This window comes from Leptidea sinapis, chromosome 17 (assembly GCF_905404315.1).
Source record: "Leptidea sinapis chromosome 17, ilLepSina1.1, whole genome shotgun sequence".
NCBI lineage: Eukaryota > Metazoa > Arthropoda > Insecta > Lepidoptera > Pieridae > Leptidea > Leptidea sinapis.
Window position 1 is genome coordinate 7,362,940 of NC_066281.1, and position 14,581 is coordinate 7,377,520.

The 14,581-nt window shown below is 35.8% G+C and overlaps 1 protein-coding gene and 1 long non-coding RNA gene across 2 annotated transcripts in view; one reads left to right on the forward strand and one right to left on the reverse strand.

The window, feature by feature from the left end:
* The first annotated feature begins 570 nt into the window (after positions 1–570).
* The window catches only part of LOC126969228 (monocarboxylate transporter 12), a 65,885-nt gene continuing 51,874 nt past the window's right edge, over positions 571–14,581 (forward strand). The window contains exon 1 of the mRNA XM_050814573.1: positions 571–708. The gene's annotated coding sequence lies outside the window, so the exon portion shown is untranslated. The remainder of the gene's footprint in view (positions 709–14,581) is intronic.
* On the reverse strand, positions 572–12,862 carry LOC126969283 (uncharacterized). The gene is made up of 4 exons (XR_007730362.1): positions 12,572–12,862; positions 7,547–7,776; positions 2,430–2,605; positions 572–706 (listed from the first exon to the last, which is right to left on the reverse strand). It is a non-coding gene; the product is annotated as an uncharacterized LOC126969283 (long non-coding RNA).

Genomic DNA, 14,581 nt, shown 5'->3' on the forward strand with positions numbered 1-14,581 from the left:
GGCTTAAACGTTTTCTTCGAAGGAACCCATATCATATCAACCCGGAATATATTCCACAGTTTAGTTATTCGTTGGAGTTCGGACTGTGGAGGAATGCCATACATACGTGGCTTGCCGTCCGATGTAATTATACATCTCCTCGAAATAGTCTTTGCGATAATTCTGGTACAAGAAACACAATAGAATTATAACACCTTGGTATACTATATTTTATGCAAATTAATACATTATCATTATTATTCACTAGAAATAAATAAAATGACGCCTCTATGCAACGAGATTTCCAATGTCTGCTTGATTGATTGAGTTGATCAGTATCAGCTCCCAGTGGGTGTACCAGAACAGACACGAGAGCAATTCTAGATGTGTAAAAATTTCCATAAAGGCAGTCAGACAAAATAAATATTTGGATTTGTTTATTCAACCACCACTATCAGGCAGCTGAGGTAATGTTTAATTAAATAAAAAACAAACAAAAATATATATTTTAATTGAGCGTGTTTGCACACGTTATCAGATTCGAGATTTCATTGCCTTGATATATTTAGACTATTACTAAACCGTTGCTCTATTTTTACAGTAGTCGTCGATAAACTTCTCTATAGTTTTTTCAATCCATTTTCGGAAGTAGAACACATTTACGTTAATACTTGGTTTATCTTTTTTTGCACAGCCTTCTCCGTGGGATACGATACCGGCCACCATTCTGTAAGTAGAATTTGTAATTTTTTTTAATAATTTTAAATATGTACTGGCAATGTTCTTCAAGCGCGTGCCTCTGAGCAAGTAATACATCTTCTATACTAGGGTGAAACTCTTTTGGTGATATTGCAATTAATACGTATACTATAAATGCTCCAGGCCTATTGAATATAACTGAATTTAAATAACTTGCATTACATTTTGAAAACAAAATCAAATTTTACAAACATATACTCAACATAGTCAAAAAAGCCTTTTGAGTAATTGGTTTAATTATTAGAAATACCAAAGAATTTAAATTTCATTCAACCAATCTTAGAATACTGCATCGTAGTTTGGAGTACACACTGTCACTTGTAAAATGTTTCTAAGGCCGTTTGCTGTGAAATACATTTCTGCTCCATGGTTTTTATATAATTTTATAGACTTCTTTCTTTCTTCTTTATTAATAAATAAAGATAATTAGATAAACTTTGATTAAACAATGGAATGCATTGTATTTTTATTCTTAATAAAAATTAAAAAGAAGTGCATCACATTATTTTATTATTTTGGAAATTTTCAATGCCAATGTATTCAGAATCATGGTAACATTGCACCTCCACCTTAAGGCTGTAGTTATATATACCCTGTATAGAGTCAATAAAAAAATGATTATTTGTTATTCTAATAATATACAAATGATTTAAGTTTTCTTTAGTGTTAATTCCGCCAAAATTTGTTTTTAAAACAATTCGACACGTGTTTCTCGCCAAAATCTGGAACGAGACAATTGTCTTTTGCCAGATTGAATATTGGCGGATTTAACACTAAAGAAAACTTAAACCATTTGTATAATTATGGATTTCCGCAAAGTAACGCCTAATTCAATAAATATTCTAATAATATTAAATATTGATTAATCTATACATGCAAATTAAACTGAAATGTCATACCATAATTACATTTTCTAAAATGTTTGCTTTTAGTGGCTAATTTTCAGAATAGCCGTACTGATAATGATGCTTATATTATTTCCTATAAAAAGCATATTTCGGTCATATTGAAAGTAACTAGTTTTGCCAGTATAAAAAGAATAAGAGAGGTATCGTCAAAAAGGAATTTCTCATCTAAATTGAAAATATACCTTAATGAAAACTGCTTATATTCATTAGACGAATATTTTCAACTAAAAACTTGACTATATAATACTGCTACTAATCTTTTGTTAAATTGATATTATTGTTACTAATGATTTAGAAATGTATTTTATAAAATTTGCACGTCATAAATGTGGCAAACATGTACCTTATAATATTTATGTAACATCAATCTAACATGTTTATGCATCTATCACGGGGAGTGTTCCGAAGAGCTGTTCAACCTGATTCCTGCCGCCGAATTCCACCTTCGCACAACACGCCACAAGTTAGGATTTCAGCCCCACCATCTGGATGTGTGGCGGTCCTCCACAGTGCGGTTTTCAAGGAGCTTTCTTCCTCGTACCACGAAGCTGTGGAATGAGCTTCCGTGTGCGGTGTTTCCGGGACGATACGACATGGGTACCTTCAAGAAAAGCGCGTACACCTTCCTTAAAGGCCGGCAACGCTCTTGTGGTTCCTCTGGTGTTGCAGGAGAGTGTGGGCGGCGGTGATCACTTAACACCAGGTGACCCGTACGCTCGTTTGTCCTCCTATTCCATAAAAAAAAAAATGCAAATAAAAACTTTGACTTTGACAGTTAAATACCCGTTCCATATGATGCCACCACCTGAGTCCCCCATACAGGTGTCTCGATGTCCATCGCCGTACAAACAAAACATATCCTTTGTAAACTTGGAATTGTGCATGGCCTCACATTTTTTCTTAGATACGAATTGCAATTCTGTTTTCAAAAGTCCCAAATCAGATATGGAGCCCATATACTAAAACAACGTCATAATTAAAAATTTTACGAAAAAAATAACACGAACTATTTTTAAACTCAAACTAGCTCTTGTATTATATTATTTGGTGCACCTTAAATCAGCATCATTTACAACAAGTTCAAATATTTTTATTCAAAACTAGTTGACCCGACACACGTTGTTCTGTATATAATAAATAAAATAATGCTTTTTATTAATTTGTCAATAATTTATTCATACCATCAAGAATTATTTCGTAAAATATGTACCCTGTTGTTGTATTAAAATTGTTTCACAGCAGAACTGTCAAACCGTGCGTCAATAAATTCTCTCATAGAAAATATGTCCATACAAAACAAATATCGGACGACGGGGGACACATCAAAGGAAAAACAAAATTGTTGTTTTTATTTAATTCCGAACACTTTCATATTTATTCACCTTTTAAACCTTCCCTGGATTTCCACAAATAATTCAAGACCAAAATTAGCCAAATCGGTCCAGCCGTTCTCGAGTTTTAGCGAGACTAACGAACAGCAATTCATTTTTATATATATACAGGGTGGCGCAATAGAACGTGGATATTTAAAATATTGATTAAAAAATAAATACAAAAGGTATAGTTAAAATAAAACTGAGGTATTATTAAGAAATAACTGAAGTTTATTTTTTTAAAATAACATCGTCTAAATGATGACCCTCTCTACGACGATACTCCTCTAATCGCAAACGGAAGTTATTGAAAACTTTCTTCAGTAATGCTGGTGTAATTGCTGCCATTTCACCACGGATATTCTCCTTGAGTTGATCGATGTTTTTCGGATTATTGCTGTAGACTTTGTTCTTGAGGTATCCCCACAAAAAAAAGTCAGGAGGCGCCACGTCTGGACTACGTGGGGGCCATGGGATATCACCTCTTTTCGAAATCAGTCTGCCAGGGAACATCTGTTTCACAACCGCCATGGAGTCATTTGATGTGTGACAGGTAGCACCGTCTTGTTGAAACCAAGTCCAAGTCACTATTCTTGAATTTTCAAGCTCTGGAGCCAAAAAAACTTGCAATATCGCAACATAGCGTTCGGTACAGTTCGTTAACAGTGACGTTTTGCCCCAGCGCATTTTCAAAGAAAAACGGTCCAATTATTCCTCTACCAGAGATTGCTGCCCATACTGTCACTTTAGGACTATGCAGTGGTTTCTGGTGCTTGAGTTTGGGATTCTCACTATTCCAGTTACGACAATTTTGACGGTTTACGAACCCATCGATATGGAAGTGGGCCTCATCTGAGAAAAGGATATTGACAAAATTGGAAAATCGATTAAGCATTTCATTAGCAAATGCGAGCCTTGCTCCAAAGTCAGACTTTTTCAATTCTTGTGTTAACTGCAGCTTGTAAGGATGCAGTTTAAGATCCAAGTTTAAAATTCGTTGCAAACTTCGTCTCGATAAGTGTAAGACAGACGATCTCTTGCGAGTGGATCTTCTCTATCTCTTCTCTATCTATTTGTGGATCTCCTCGTACACACTGCATAACTCTCTCAATATTGTCGTCGGTCCTAGATGTTCTTGGACGACCTTGTGCTTGTGGTTTAAACGTTGAACCAGTCTCTTCAAAACGCTGTACCCATATTTTAATTAAATTAGCACTTGGAGCTTCACTAATTTGCTGTAGTCCATATTCAGAACAATATAAACGCCTAGTAACGATGTTTGAACGAGAGTTCTCGTAAAATGCGCGCACGCAAAATGCGCGACACTTCCCGTCGAAGTGACTTATAGTGACTAAAACTCCATGAGCCCGCCTACCCAACGATGCAGACTTCCTTTCTTTCTACTCCGCGAAAAAAGATGATGCAATATGCACGTTCTATTGCGCCACCCTGTAGATAGGATATGAAATCACATAATGAAAGTCAAGTACTACCCACCCCTTCGGAAATTAATGCCTCAGACCTGAGAAGAACCTGCGCAAAAAACACAGTGGGCTTCTTTTTTTCAAAAGCAAATCCAAATCAAATCAAAATATAAAATATTTGATGCAGATCACATTTTTACAAAAGGGTGGGTACATTAGATGGGTACACAATATGTGACGCCCTGCAAGGGCACAGCAATGTTTTATATCAAATAAATCATCAATCAATCCATCCAACGGCACATTTAATAATATTACAATCCAATACGCCGCACCCTCTCAACGTGTAGAGAGACTACTTTGTTTCCGAAGCGGTAGTAGTATCTAGTAGTTATTAGAAATGACATCAAAAAGAATTCTAAAGGAATCAATTTTGAGAAAATAAATGTCTTTTATGCCTGCCTTTTTATGCCTTTACAACGATCCTTTACTATATACTTAGCATATCATAGTTACGGCATCTTTCATAAGTCAGTAATCGGTTGAAACACTTTAAAATGTCACTCTATAGTCGCACAATACTGGATCTAACATTCCTCAAAAAGCGCGTTATCAGGACAGCGTGCAGTGAATTGCTGGATTAAATAAATTTCAAAATCCCGTACAGATATCCACGAAATCCGATTATTAACATACTTCTTGAACCCGTAAGTAGTACCAATGATCTTAAACATTCTCCATTATCAAGGATGTGTTCTGAATACAATCGATTTTCCGCGTCCATAAAAGATTTTGATTCATGACACAGTGACAAGTCTGAAAAAAAAACTAACCGCACATTTCTGTCAAATTTGTAGGTCGAACTTTATTTTGTATTTAAATTAGCATCTTCCAATGAGGCCGGTGTACGCACCAGTAACTGGCATTTATACAAGATTATGTACCTTTAAGAACATAATTATTTTAATGTTTTGTATGTAATGCTGTTGGTGTGTCCGTAAATAAATAAATATTATAATAATATTATAACATACAGCTAGGCTGTGGCGTTATCCTTTATGCAATGAAACCTAATCAATTTCGTTCTGAGTGACTGACGGTGGCTGTAGTCTACATTGACAACATCATTGTTCCCGGCGAGTATGTTTAATTGAATATAATACACCTCTTATGCAAAGTTAAGTATATATATATATAGAAAAAGTTAAAAAAATATAATAAAAATTTAAATTAGTTATTCTTTTTAAATTATTCTTTCAATTTGATATCTGAACGAAATTGTTGTTTTTATTTAATTCCGAGCATTTTCATATTTATTCACCTTTTATACCTCCTCTGGACTACCACAAATAATTCAAGACCAAAATTAGCAAAATCGGTCCAGCCGTTCTCGAGTTTTGCAGACTAACGAACAGCAATTCATTTTTATATATATAGATATATTATTAATTATTATATTTAATATTATATTATATTAAATAACCAGTGAATTCAGAGTCTGTTTTTACAATACAGTCTTGTTTAACTATAATGCAATTGCTATTATTATCTCATTAGATATGTAACAGTTAACATAATGTTTTTTTAACGGTTTTTTTTTAATGAAAATACGAGACTAGATGAGCAGGACGTTCAGCTGATGGTAATTGATACGCCCAACCCATTACAATGCAGTGCCGCTCAGGATTCTTGAAAAACCCCCTAAAATTCTGAGCGGCACTACAATTGCGCTCGTCACCTTGAGACATAAGATGTTAGGTCTCATTTGCCCAGTAATTTCACTAGCTACGGCGCCCTTCAGACCGGAACACAATATTGATTCGATTCGTTATTTCTCATTATTTTTTTATACTCAACGTGGAATTACAACGCATGCAGGGTGCAGCCAGAAGTATTATAGATAAGATTGAGAAACAGAGGTACCCATAATCTAGCCGGCGTCCGGTGCACAGGAGCCCCCACTGGCCCCACTCCCACTGGTAATAGTAGTTTATCATTGTATGATATGTTTGTATGCATCATTTTACATATTATATTGTAATTGAAATGAAATATGAATTGAATCTTCATATAAAAGAGTGGCAATGAGTTTCTTGCTACTTCTTCTCATTAGCTCAACCCTTTACGAAGTAGCGGTAGATTCAATAAGAAAAATATTTATGTCCATAAGGGTCATTTCCGTGACCTACATGAGTAAAGTGATTTTGATTTGATTTGATTTGATATTTCTCGGTGCAATTAAGTTGGTATGAGTACCTATTCCTAGATTAAGTTCTAATTAATTTTTTTGTAATTAATTATTGTATAATATTTGGTTTTGTATTACTAAATATCACTTCACTATCAAACTTTATAATTCTGCACAATGTTTATTTCGAGAAGGATGTATAGCCCTATTTATAGCATTATGATAAGTGATGATAAAAACATGAAAAGTCTCAGAAGATTTTTACCACTGGGAGGCTCCATTATACAAGGCTAGATTATGGGTACAGGATGCCGGCAAGACTATGGGTACCACAACGGCGCCTTTTTCTGCCTTGAAGCAGTAATGTGTAAGCATTATTGTGTTTCGGTCTGATGGGCGCCGTAGCTAGTGAAATTACTGGGCAAATGAGACCTAACATCTTATGTCTCAAGGTGACAAGCGCAATTATAGTGTCGCACAGATTTTTTGGGTTTTTCAAGAATCCTGAGAGACACTGCATTGTAATGGGGACGGCGTATCAATTACCATCAGCGCAACGTCCCGCTCGTCTCGTTCCTTATTATCAAAAAAAAAAAAAAATGTAACAGCACTTGGTCAACGTCATGAAGTCATCAGTTCGTAAAGACGTAAGATGTTAGGTCTCATTTGCCCAATAATTTCAGTCAATAATGTTTATACATTACTGCTTCACGGCAGAAATAGGCGCCGCGGCCGATGTGGTACGCATAGTCTAGCAGGCATCCTGTGCAAAGGAGCCTCCCACTGGTGGTGTTATGTTATTGTCGCTCTCTATGATAAATAAGTATTATTCAATTCTATACTAATCTAATATTCCACCATTTAATCGTTATACGAGTCTACTTCTTAACCTCAAGTAGGATAAACATGTCTTACCTTAGTCATTCCCCATCCAGTGGCTTCAAAATTGTTTTGCTTCTCATTCATAAATGCATTTGTGTTGATCAATATAGCCTTCTTAGTTCTGTTGCTAAACTTGACGGGGGTCTTCACAAACACCATGGCAATGTCACATCCAAACAGCAAGTATTTGTTGTAATCATTGTGAACAACTACTTTTTCTACTGCGTATGACACCGCGTCTTTATCGTATAAGTACCGTCCGCCTATAACAGAATTAGAAAAGGATATTTACAATATTATGTAAGTATAGCTATAAATGTATTTGTATGTCGTGGTCGTTGTCCGTGCTGCGAAACACGGTGCCCACTGAAAATCAGTGTCAAGTTTCAGACGACTCGACTTAACTTATTTATAAAATGGAGAGGTGGTAAAACCAGTGGAATCTGCTGTATTTCTTGGCATTACTCTTGATTCCAAGTTGCAGTGGGGCCCCCATCAGTTCTGCAGCATATGCGGTTAAGAAAGTTAGACGGTTAACTGACATACATACATACATAGATACGGCGAGATTAGTATACTTTAGTTATTTTCATAGTATTATGTCCTATGGTATATTCCTGCGATTTATAACTTAGGTCCTAAAGAATCATTAAGAGAAAAAATTAAAGAAATAAACTAATTCATTAGCACATTGAGGAATTTTACAGAAACTGTGACATTCATAATGTTAACACGAGGAACAAACATAAACTTGTTATGCCTACTACTCGGTTGGGTCGAGTTAGTAAGTCTTTTGTTGCAGTAAGTTTCTGGGATCATATTGTAGAAGCATATACATCGCGTATATGCTTCTACAATATGATCCCAGAAAATGTACAAAACAAATGTGTTACGAAATTTAAAAGAATAATTCTTAAAAAACGTTTGTGTGGGAAAGGTTATTATAGTATAAACGATTTTCTTGATGACACTACGGACTGGGAATAAAGCGAACACCCTCAGGCTCTTTAATTATAAATGTTTATTGTACGATATCACATTGTAATCCATATTTTATATTAAAAAAAAGCCCGCTGAGTTTCTTGCGCCCATTCTTCTCAGGTCTGAGGCAGTCTCTTTTGAATGGGTGGTAGTTATTGATGTTCAATAAGTGATTTTAAATCCTATTTTGAATAAAAATATTTGAATTTGAATTTGTACTGACTGAGTGGGCCTCCGATTGGCAATACTAAAGTGATTGCACTGCTCCTTTTTGTTATTGTTTTCATATTTCTTTTTAAACTCCACTAGGTTTGTATCAATTATTCTTTATTATTGTTACACATTATGTTGAAATTACTTATTTAAAAAGTTAAAGGTTCCTTTGTGAACTACGACTTAAAATGTCCTGCAGTGTAATTATGTTGCTAATAAAGTTTATTATTATTATTTATTTGAAGAACAAAAAAAGCACCGTACATACAATAGTGCCCCGTTATTATATGTACGGCATACGGCTAATAACATATACAGATATCATCAAAACATTCAGTCAAATTAGCACCTTATTCCGTGGCAGTAATATTCAAAGTCTTTAAGTTAGAAGTAGAACCACTACGTCACTTGCGATACGGACGCGAACACGAGGCAAGAACATTTTTTTAGCAATTGAAATGTAATTGTTTAGCAAAATGATTAAAAAAGTCAAGATAGTTACACAATTTTTTATTTGGATTAATTTAAAGTGGCATTTACTTGAAATGCGACACTCCATCCTTTTTAAGTTTGGTTATGTTCTTATTTGGACAGTTTACACTGATGACATTGTCACCGCGTAGCGTTGTATTCAAAGCGCGGTCGAAACACAACTGAATGAAAGCTATGCCTAATAGACGCGTAGGCAGAGTTTTTCTTCAGACAATTTTTGAGCGTGATTATCAGTCTAATTGTTTATTTTGTGTCAATGGTCTTTCTACATCTTTTACTCCACTCCTTGTTATGTGGAGTGCTCAGAGGAGATGCTCAGGTTAATACCAGCAGCCGATTTTCACCACCGGACTAAACGTCACGAAATTCAACCTTGTGAAATCACCTGCCACTGAATCTATTTTCTAACGGACAATAGCGCCTTTCAATTCAAGGGCATACTCTCCTCTCAAAAGATTTTAATATCTCTTTAAATCTCCAGATTTATTGTGTTTTGATTAAAGGGCGCATGTGTTTTGATTAAAGTTAGTGAAATTACTGAGCTATTGGAACACATAGCATTATGTGTCAAAGTGACAAACGCAACTATGATGCCGCACAGAATTTTAGGTTAAGGCGCGGACTGACATGGATCGTAAGCTCTACAATTGCACTCAGATAAGCGAGCCATCTTCTCTCTGAAGAAGAAGGTTGTCAACCAGTGTGTGTTGCCAGTGATGACTCACGGTTATGAGAAAGCTCATGGTCGTTCAGAGGGCAATGGAGAGGGCTATGCTCGGAGTTTCCCAGAGATCGAATCAGAAATGAGGAGGAACATAGGCCAAACGATTGCGATACTGAAGTGGCAATGGGCAGGGAACATAGTTCGACGGACAGATGGCCGTTGGGGCAGTAAAGTCCTCGAATGGAGACCACGTACCGGAAGATGCAGTGTTTGCAGGCCCCCCACAAGATAATAATAATAAAAATAATAATAATAATATTGATACACTTTTTACACAAATTATCTTGCCCCAAGTTAAGCATATATAGCCTGCGTTATGGGTTACAAGACAATGATATATTTAATACAATATACTTACTTAAACATACATAAATTCATATAAACATACATAAATACATTTAAACATCCATGACTCGGAAACAAACATCCATATTCATCATAGATGGACCAACGATCTGGTCAAGATCGCCGGAATACGTTGGATGAGGGCAGCGCAGGACCGATCGTCGTGGAAATATTTGGGGGAGGCCTTTGTCCAGCAGTGGAAGTTTTCCGGCTGATGATGATGATGAAGATGATAATGAAGCGAGCCTTCGCGCTATACAAGAATGTTGAATGGCAATTGCGTAATATAAGATTAGGATCCCCAGTACACAGCCGGTCCGCGATTTGAGTCCCGTCGGGTGACTCTCCGCGCCAGTGAACCGTCTTTTAGGCCACGTTGCCCGCGTCCGTCCTCGCCGAAAAGCTATCTAAGCCACTTTTTTAGGCGGTACACCCGATCCCGATATATGGGCCCTGTTTTGGGTTGTTCAATACGCAAATGTATTTTCTTTCTCTACAAAAAAAATAAGTTTAACAGATACGAATGTTTTCTGTTTAATAATATACGTAATGATGTATGTTACATTTATGTGGGTATATATATATGAAAAAACTATTAGATTATTATTAAACCGCTTAAATTTATAACAAAATGGACTAGTTTAATTTAAAGGAGAATTTAGTTAGTCATAAGGTTATTCATGTGGCTGGCTTCGTCATGCTGCCAAGCTTCTGGCATTTATTTTCTCAAAATTAATTCCTTTAGAATTATTTTTGATGTCATTTCTAATATACTAAATACTACTATGGAAACAAATGGCGCTCTGAGTGAAGAAGCGGCGCAAGAAACTCTCCCAGCATTCTTTTTTCGCGCTCTTTTTAATGAAATATACAATATTTTACTGTCATTGCTATTGCTATAAAATAATCATAATCTAGTCCCAGGCTGTCTGATCTCTTAGATATTCATCTCTGGAGTAGTAGGATTTACGACAGACCCCTTTTTGTTATAAAACATTTAAATTTATTTATAGATAATGCCTGAATAGTGGCTGGAACTTTATTATAAAAGTGTATACATTTACCCTTAAATCTATTATGTATCTTGTTTGGGGAGGCGATTGTATTGTTTTATGTAGAAATTTAAAATTATGTTTTAATCTTCTCTTTGGTTTTGAATTGCGTTATGTTATTATCGACTCTATTAAAAATCAACTTTTGTGTATATTGAGGTATAACCGCGCCTTAAATGAAGTATCCTGAGCGGCACTGCATTATAGTGGGCAGGGCGTAATACCCTAAACACATGGTCGGATTTGGTACGGCCGGACCATCGGACGGGCGCGTTGCATTAATTGGTTCGGCATCGTATGCGGTACAGCCCGGACGGTAAAATTAATAAATTTTTGCGATGACAATTTTAAATTGAAAAAATAATACAAAACATGCGGATAATAAAATGTGAAAAAAGTAACTCAACCCTTCTCGTCGACTTCCTATTTCTCAGGCGGCCATCTGTATTACTTTCTACGCATAAACGATCAACAAAATGACTTAAATTACTTGGTAGTATAAAAATCCTGTTGAATTAATTAATAATATTTATTAAGCATGTATATTGTATGGCAAATATATATATATATACAACTTGAAACGATAATAGCAACGACAGCCTAGAAGGTGTCGTTGAGATTATCGTAAGAGTGACGTTTGATTATTTGTCAAATTCGAATATTCGTCTCTGAAATTTTCAACTAAGAATAGGGTTAGGACCGATAATATCGAATAATGTTTCGTTCGTTCAATCATCGTTTCGACATTGAATACGATGTAACTAAGAGAAGGATTCGACACGACAAATGCCACGATATATCGAATATCGATTTTAGGAGTAGGCCCCGAGACGGCGTCCGATGGTTCGCCCGTACCAAATCCGAACATATGTTTAGGCTATTACACTTACTTTCAAGTAAATATCTTGCTAATTACGTCACATTTTCTCATTAGTAATAAAAGGGCCACTTTCTCTATTGGACCCTATAATAATAAACAGCATACCATCATGTCATGTTCGGAAAACTATATAGCAATATTTTATTTTTAAAGTGATACCCCTGACTTCTGGAATTAAATAAACATATTACATTTGTAACCAAAATGAACGGTTGGCTCAGTTAGTAAGAGCGCTCGGACGGAACGGAGAGGTCGCGGGTTTGAGTCCCGCATCGTTTACAAATTTAATTTGTTAATCGCAATACATTAATAACTTTATGATTGAAGGATAGGAATTTCAAGAAAAACTTTTGCAGTACCATAAAACTTACCAACATCAATAATCATTTCATCAACATCTAAATTATTATCAAAACAATGGGCTGCAGTCAAGATACTCCAGCTATTTAGCAGTGAGCCAGCGCAAAGGTTTCCATCGTTAAAAATCTTCACAGCTGAAGGGTACTGTTCCATAGGAACTGGAATTCCATTAACTATTCGACCCTCAGAGGGGTCCCTCCTCATTGGGACCATTTCCCCATGGTATATCACCGCATTGAACACTAAAATACGAAGCAACTGAACTTTCATTACTAATTAAGTTACGCAAATGAAACAGCATGAAATAACAATAATTAAAGAGTTATGAACGTTGTGAGGGTAGTAAAATAAGATTGCTTATTTATTGCTCGTAACTTTTAGTACTTAAGCAATGTATGGATCTTAAATCGCAGCTCATATGATGTAGAAATATAAAAAGTGAAGATAAAATAGCAGCGGAGATATTTTATAGCAATTTGATCGCTTGCGCTCAAAGAATATGTGACGAATATCACCACGTTGTGACGAATGCCTAGTCGTGTTAAAAGGATTATTGGGAGAAAATTTGTATGACTTATAGAAAGGCCGTATCTAGACTTTTGAATTGATATGCCTCAGACAGAGTAGACATATGTATCAGTACGGGAACTAAGCCTTGTTGATAAAATAATTACCTATATGTGCGTACACTCCATTGAAGCAATAGGGTTGTCAGGTTATTTTTCTAACCGACTTTAAAAAAGGAGTTTTTTAACGAAGTTCCTTATGGGGCGTTGCAGAGCGTAAAAAAGTAAAAAGCGCAAGATTTTTATGTATAGTGTATGTATGATAGCTAAAGGAAGACTTTCATCTATAATCAGAGACCGTATCCTCAGATACTTCGGACATATCACGCGACGTGGAGAGCATGCCATAGAGAGACTTGTTGTTCAGGGAAGGGTCAACGGCAGAGGTCAAGAGAACGCTCCTCTATGCGCTGGACAGACCAGGTCAAAGCCCTAACCAACACTCCCCTCAACACATGTGCCAGAGAAGCAACGGATAACTGGCGTAGAATCGTTCGTAGTTCGACGTGACCACGTCTGGTCTGTCAAGAGTAATCCGACGAAGAAGAACATATGATAGCTATATAGTGTATAATGCAATATTATAGTCTACATGCTGACTGTTATGTAATGTTTTTAAACAACATTTAATTGAATGTTTTTCTCGGAAGTATTTTTCTTGGAATGTTTTGTTTTAATTTTCGATGAAATATTGACGGGAAGCTTCGAAATATGTGTTTTTAAACTTTGTCCGTTGAAGTTTCACTTCTACCACAGTCGAAACTCTTCCCTGCAGTCATCCCACGAACATGTCTAGACAGGGCAATTATTGTTTTCGTGAGTGACAACGAATATGACATCTATTTTGAGATCCGAGATGGAGGGTGTGACCTTTCCAATAAAATCAAATTGGGTATCATTTTCGAGATTTTTAGGAGTGTCGAGATTTTCGGGAGTGGAATTACAAATATGACACCCATTTCAATATCCAAGATGGCGGATGTGATATTTTCAATAAAATCAATATGGGTATAATTTTTGAGATTTTCGGGATTGTCCGTGAACACACAATTTTATTTCAGTCTTCGTTTCTTTAAGTCCAGCATTATCGGCTTCATCACCCTCGAGAATCATGAAAGCAACACCCATGATAAAAAAGTTGATAATTTCATGTAGCTCCAACTTGGATTAACATTTTGACAGCACTATCAGTTTCAACATCCTCGTAAACCATGAAAACGACACGCGTGACGAAAAACTTGATATTTTTTTGCAGCCGCCATCTTGAATTTTCGTTTTAGCAGCACTAGTTGGTATCATTTTTGTCCAAAATAAATAAATATAAAAAACATCATAGAAAACCATTAAACCACACTCATAAAAAAATGATCATAAATATTACAGCCGCCATCTTAGTGTAAATTGTGAAATTTGTTTACGAATTTATTATAATCGATCTTACAGTCTTATTATTCG